Raw genomic sequence first — 7,542 nt, forward strand, 5'->3', positions numbered from 1 at the left:
CTAGGTCGCCACGTTGTAACTGTGAGAACGAACAGATGCCATCTTATTGTAAGTATTCATGTACAAGCCAAGTGGGTAAGCGTACAGAATAAGAGTATAATTATCAATTTGTCAAAATAAAATAATAAAGTACGCAAACATTCTTGATTGGTTATCAAGATTCGTAATGAAAGACTTGCTTAATAATGTAAAGGTTAGAATAGTGCATGGAGGAGTCGTCGGTGGACGCAAAAAGGTCTCAGTTTCGCCGCAACGGTGGGGCAATGAATGCGATAGCAACAAATTAGAATGTCACACTAAGAACGGAAAGCAGCTCAGCACTTGCAACGCGCCGCTCGAGTGCAAATGAGTGGCCAAAAGAACACACACAGGACGACCACGAACAAACAACGGTCACAGTTCGACACTTGCAGCACACTGCTCAAACACAAGGAAGGATACTCGAAAAGAACGCACAGGTACGTACACACAGGACGAGCGCGAACTAACTGTTGCGGTTGTTACATCGTGTTTGAGCAGCGCGCTACAACCCAACGCTCTTAGACTTCTTTTTCTTTAAAACTGCGGTGCGTGGAGTGACCCCTCCGTGTCTCCTGCCACGCGGTGGCGTTAGACGCATCGTTTACTCGGCGTTCCACATCGTCAGTGGCTACACAAAGGAGCCACCTTTTAGTGCGCGTCTGAAGAAAAAATGTTGGAGCGTTGCTTTAAGCGCGCCCTTCGGGCAATCTCGCGGGTGATACTACACATACTGAAGCATCTCCGAGCTCTGCGTGTCATTAGCGTTAAATGGTGTATATAAATAGCTCGCCGTTGTTATGCTAAACAGCCGGAGGCGCGTGGCCGAGTTGTTTAAGGCAGCGCGCTGCGGAGCGAGGGGTCGAAGTGTCGAATCCCGGTGGTCGCTTCGGAAATTTCTTTCTTCTGATATATTTTAACACGAAAGTGTTTTATGCCGGGGTCCACCACGGCTCTGCTGACGCATTTCCGTCACGGATATGACGTTATAAAATATAAAGACTAACATATGGCAAAGAAAAAAACTAAACGAATAAGTTCCGTCACCTGGAATCGAACTCGCGACCTCTCGATCCCCAGCACGCAGCGCGAAACGACTGCGCCACAAACGGCACGTTCTTCGCCATTCTAACGGCGTGCTATTTATATACACCACTTACCACCGGCGGTACTCAGAGATCAGGGTACATCAGCGTGTTTTTGTTATCACTAGCGAGATGGCGCGAGGGGCTCGAAGAGCGCGCTTTAATTGTCGTCGCCCCCCCGCGTTGAGATGAGCGTGTGTCTGTACAGGGCGTGGTCGCTCTTGCGCGCGCGCTTATCTTGTACGTCTTGCGCTCTCACCGCAAGTTTGCGTTCAAGTTACGGAGAGCACGAAGGTCATGTCGCTCACCGCAGCGGCCGCTTTTGCGAAAGGAGCGCGCTGCTCACAAACGAATAAGCTACAACTGTGACAGTTCGCGCTTATCCTGTGTATACTTGTGCGTTCGTTTCGTGCGTCCTCCTTTGTATTTGACCAGCGCGCTTTAAATGTCGAGCTGTGACAGTTGTTTGTTCGCGCTCATCTTGTGTATGTTCGTTCCGTGCGCCCTTTCTGCTTGAGCAACGCGTCGGAAGTTTCGACCTGCTTGCCGTTCTTGGCGTGACATTACAACTTGTCGGGGCGAAACAATGCGCAACAAACGCTCAACTACGTTTGTGAAGACACGTTTTACTTTCGTGTTATACCGATTCCTATGACAGAGGGATCAACCATGTTTTTTCTTTGTAGCTTTTATTTATATATACATGCATATCCGGGACATGACGTCGTCGACAGAGGGCGACGGCAAAAACCAACCGAGAGTGTCCATATAATTGCTATTGCAATAAAATAGCTACAAACAACTAGGAAGTGTCTACACTATGGTTGTTTCTTTTATGCGTACGCGAAGTTCGGACAAACTTAACGAAACACAACACGAAGCCTACATATCTCGAAACAAGTTAGAGCATGTCTAGGTGGCGCCAGCTTTCTGAGGCAGTCATTCCATAGAGACCCTGAAGTCTCTGCATATCACCGACTAGGCCACGCCACTTGAAATGACAGCACGTAATTTCCACATCAAAGACCAACAGAGCTCATGTACTTGGCCGGCGGCGTCCTTAAAAAAGAGAGTTCCTTCATTTTCAGCACTCCGCGTAGGTAAACGAGGTCGCTATTGGTACGTAAAGGTTCTCGTTTCCTTATTTTTTATGCACTTTTAAGTGCGTAGCACTTTAGAGGCCCGGCTTGTCGTCTGTAGATCTCAGGTGGGGTGATCACGCTCACAATCAAGTGCTCAATACAGGCCTAAAACAAGGCTAAAATACTCAAAACTGGGTTAAAATAAACGAACGAGGTCTAAAATAATATAATCAACAGAAATAGTCAGGAATTAATTGCACTGATTAACTTAAGATCACTAAAACGTTTTCGGAAACAAGCGGCTGACACCCGCGCCGTGCTATAGAAGGAGCCATCACCTCGCCAAGCGCGCGATTGCTCCTCCCACCGACGCTGTTTCGTCTCTACATCTTAGTATTACAGCACAAGCTCGTCGGCACGAACGAATACTGGACAGAGGACGATGGCTAGATTGGTGCGCGTCTCTCGGAACTTCGTCACGCACAGCCTCTGTCTGGCGTACGTTTCGTGCAATGAAGAAGGGCCAACGTCAGCCCGGCCCAACGGCTTGCGTGCTACTAGCCTATGTGGATACACCGTCGAATGATGCCCAACAAATCGCTCTGACGCTGTTCCCACAATATGATGTGCTTCCTGCCCCTGTAAATGACCATCTGGCCCTGCCTTCGACGCTAGGTCAACATCCTAATTGTTGCTGGAATCCAAGCACCGTTCACAGTGGCCGAGTTGATGGCAGCTATCGACGCGTCTAACCGCGGACGGCTCCTGGACCGGACGGAGTACCTTATGAGTTGTTCAAAAACCTCAACGAGACATCCTTGACCTCTTTTTTGGATAACATCGATCATGTGTGGGCTGAAGGCGATATACCAGCTTCTTGGACGCAGGCTGAAATTATACTGATACGAAATCCAGGAAAAGACCCTGCTAATCTCCGCACCTTCGCCCTATTGCTTTAACAGCAACCGCCTGGAAAATAATGGAGAAAATGCTTGCTACGCGAATAACCTGGTGGCTTGAACAACTCAAATGGTACCGTCCTGCACAAATTGGATTTCGCACTCACTTGGGAGCAGAAGATGGACTTGGAGCGCTTACTAGCATGATCTTGGCAGACAATCGGACGCTCCGGGTTCGAACAGTATTAGCATAGGGACTATGGTATTAGCCATGCATGTGCACAAGGCATATGATGAAGTTAGCCACAGTTCCATACTTGCCATTATGCGTTGCGTCGGGCTGCCCGAACGCGTCTGTTCCTTCGTCCACAGGTTCTTGACTGAACGAGCGTTTGCTACTCGTGTGATGGGAAAAGAAACAGGCAACTTTAACTCAAAGCGGGGAGTGCCACGGGGATCAGTGCTTGCAGCGTTGCTCTTTAACCTGACAATGCTACTTCTTGAATGGGCCCTGGCAGCGACCTCGGACGTGTACTACATCATATATGCCGACGATATTACATTATGGCGTGTTCACAACGACCTTCATTGACAGAAAGTGGCCTTACAAGAAGCACTTAACACAGCCGACGAGTAGTGTAGATCCACAGGATTGACTCTTTCAACAGACAAGACACTGCATGTCGGTTGCGAACAGCTGGGGCCGTCTACAACTTGTAAACACGCCTATTAAGCTGCAATTATCTGGATGTCCTCTTACGTCAGCTCACCAGCTACGTATACTAGGCGTTCTCGTTACGGCAAATGGCTCTGCGAAAGCTTGGATCCGCGAAATTAAACAACAAGCGCACCAGGCGCTTCATCTGATACGACGAATGAGCTCCAAGGTTGGAGGTGCCCGCACGAAGATTGCCCGTTTACTTGTTCGAGCAGTGCTGCAGCCTCGTCTTATTTATTCGGCTCAGTTCCAGCGCCGTACAGTTACAGATGGGGCCCGTTTAGAATGCATCAACAAAGAAGCGACGCGCGTCGTTACCGGGCTTCCACGATGCACACCTATCCCGATACTGCAGGAAGAGGCGCAACTAAACACCATCGACGAGTTGATTTATCAACGCCGGCAAGCAAGAGACCTCAAGCCATTCTATCTACCACTTGCTGCTGACTTAGCGGCATACATGGGCAGTCCGGTGTCTCTCGCCACCTTCAGCAGAAAGCCTTCCATCCTGGGACCACCGGAAACTCACGCACATCAAACCCATCGGCCGCCTCCGAAACGCCACACTGAAGAAGCAGATGCCACACCCCCGACAGGTTCCTTCGTGGCGTATACTGATGCCAGCTGCACGGACAAGCAGCTGGTTACGCCAACCGTGGTGCCAGGGCACCAAAATTTGTGCGCCAATTGTTTGCACCTCCTGAGAACTCAGGTCCCATCGCTCAGTGCTGAACTTCTTGCACTACGAGACGCAACACACTTGTTGAGCGCGGCGTCCGCGTCGTCACAATCCCTTAAAATAATACCCATCGACTATACCGCAGCCATAAAGGAGATCCGCAAAGTATACAACGCCCACCCTTTCGCAGACGAAATACACCGCATAACTGCACAGATGCCCGGCAAGCTACGGATACAGTGGATACCATGGGACACTATTTCCGCTCACATACAATCTGACACCGCCAGCCGTGTACAGTGAGCTGCCAGCTTCTGTAGAAGCGCCTTCGCCAAGTGATCCCCGGGGTAATTTCCTCCATCGCAAGGAGATTCTCCGCCGCACCACACGACATTTAATCCCACCGTGTGGTTCAAACCTCCCAGGCGGCCTTACCAGCCAGGAGGAGGTGGTGTTGCGGAGACTTCCGGTGGGGGCGGCACTAACTCCGTCGGTCACATATGCCTGGCCACAACATCTCCATGGGCCATATCGGCATACTTGCCCATACTGTACAATTGAAGCGTGCGCGGCTACCATCAAGCACTTGTTATGGACATGCCCTGGCCTGAACCAGACACGGCGGCTCTACCTGAGAACAGTGGGCCTTCATCCGACCAGACCACCGGACTATGATTTGTGGCTCTATGGGCCCCACCATAGAGCACTATTGATCTATATAGCGGAAACCGGCCTCCATGTATATATTTAAGCCTGTATCATGCCGTTGGGCAAACTTAAAAAAAAAAACAAAAAAAGAAAAAAAAAAAGAAAACAGGAACAACAACGCCGGCACCGCATTTTCTACGACGCGGGCTTTTTCACGCTGTCACGTTAACATTTCCAAACTCTAGGAGACTATGAATCACCTGTGGCCCATACCCGCATACCACGGGCCGCTAAATGCGGGCATGTGCCGACCGTGACAGGCGGAAAGAATTTAATTACGTGCGCGACGGGGAAGTCACGTTGTTCATGCCATGACCAGCGAATCGTGCTCGTCTTTACTCACGTCCTCCTATGCCAAATTTGGTATGTAGCAAGCAGGCGCGTAGCCAGGAATTTTTTTCGGGGGGGGGGGGGGGGCCACTTGCTGAAAACCTTGACAATCTGTGAAAAACACCTATTTTCATTATTTATTTTTGGTAAAAACACTTACTTCACAAACATTTCGGGGGTTGGGGGGGGGGTGGGGGGGCTGGTACCAAGTTAAGGACACGGCCATGAGAGCGCCAAGACGTATATAGATAGATAGATAGATAGATAGATAGATAGATAGATAGATAGATAGATAGATAGATAGATAGATAGATAGATAGATAGATAGATAGATAGATAGATAGATAGATAGATAGATAGATAGATAGCAGCGCTCAAAGTGCACTTGGTTCGCTAAGACATGCTTCGAACCTATAACACAGAGATTAAGTTCAGTTCTCTTTCACTTCCAGTGCGTCATTGTAGTTATATTATTGGCCCCAACCAGACATAATGCGCAAAATTGTGAAACAATGCATATAGAATACGCATTATAACTGAATACAGCAAAGTTGAGCGGCTCCACCATTCCGAAGTTTCGGGACCGCTCGTTATATGGAAGCACAGTCTGCTAAGGAGTTCTCTTTCAAGGCAGGCTCTCTCCTGCAAAATTTATGGCGTTGCAAGAAAAACATATTCAAAGACCAGAAGCGTTACATAAAAATAAATTCCCGCAACATTTCTTTTAACCCGTTGCTTTTTATTCAATCGATGACAATAACCGAGCCGTTTCACAATAAAAGGAAAGGAAACCAAGATGCCGTTCTAACGATTACAATTTTCTTGTCCTTGCTCTTATTCCTTTTCTGTGCTGCTCATTCGGGGCCATATAGCCTCGCATAAAAAGTTCACAACAATGCATAAGGAATGCGCCGCAAACTTAGTGAGATTGCTCTGAATACTTAAAAAAAAAACGTATTCACAAAGAAACTGATTATTCCGCAACTTACTCGCGAGTTCTCTTTTTTAGCCGCTGTCCTTTCGCAATCATTCCATCCAATCCTTTCTTCCCTCCTTTCGTCCAAACAATCCTTCCAGGTTCTCTCGATTTACCTGGGTACCGATTTTCGCCACGCGTACGATAGTTGTTCCTAATCATCAGGCCCAAGTTTCGTGTTTACGCGGAATACCATTATCGGCAGTCAGCGCTTTACCTGTTCCCGAGAGTTAGGTTTCCTTCATTCCTTCTCCGTCCATCTCTCTTTTTTTTTTCGAACGACATGCAAGGCACAAGAAGATATCCGAAGCCATTAGCACGAGTACCTGCCTATCCTGTCGCTCGAGCCCTCTTCGCAGCTGTCCCACTTCTCAAAGTTTGTTTGCCGCTCGCTTATACAACCCGTCTTTTCTGGCAAGAGGAAGCAGCAGCAGCAGAAGCTTCTGCACACTGCGCGTCAGTGCGCAGCATTCAGTTGCATTTACTCAGCTAATGTCCAGCGTTCTTCCCAATCTCTTCAATCTGCACAGTTTTCAAGGACACTTCCCGTGCCTTTTCAAACAAATAATCAGCAAACGAACAGCAGGTTTGCCACAAATCGACACACATCTGCGAGCAGATGAATCGAACGTATTAGCAGTGATTGTTACTTACGGCGCAGACAGAACTTTTTTTCTCACTTATTGATGGCGTTAAAGTAATCGTTTCGCAGGAATTCCGGTGTCGGTGGTCGTCGGCGGTTGTGAACGAAAAATCAGCGTTGTCCGTGAGCTGATTTTCGAGGCAGATGGAAATAAAGAAGTATTAAAATATCTTCGCTTCGAGTGGAACCGGGGATTCGAACCTGCGACATCTCTCTCCATGGCGCGATGCGTTTAGCCGCTAGGCCACCAGGCAGACATCATCTAGCATACTAACGCCGAGCTCTTTATGTACGCCATTTAGCGTTGGTGGCATGCACATCTCGGAGGTTTTTTCAGCGGCCTTTTATCACCCGCGAGACGGCACCAAGGAGCCACGGGGCGCGCTTGTAAACGGCATCGCACC

This window comes from Rhipicephalus sanguineus, chromosome 3 (genome assembly GCF_013339695.2).
Source record: "Rhipicephalus sanguineus isolate Rsan-2018 chromosome 3, BIME_Rsan_1.4, whole genome shotgun sequence".
NCBI lineage: Eukaryota > Metazoa > Arthropoda > Arachnida > Ixodida > Ixodidae > Rhipicephalus > Rhipicephalus sanguineus.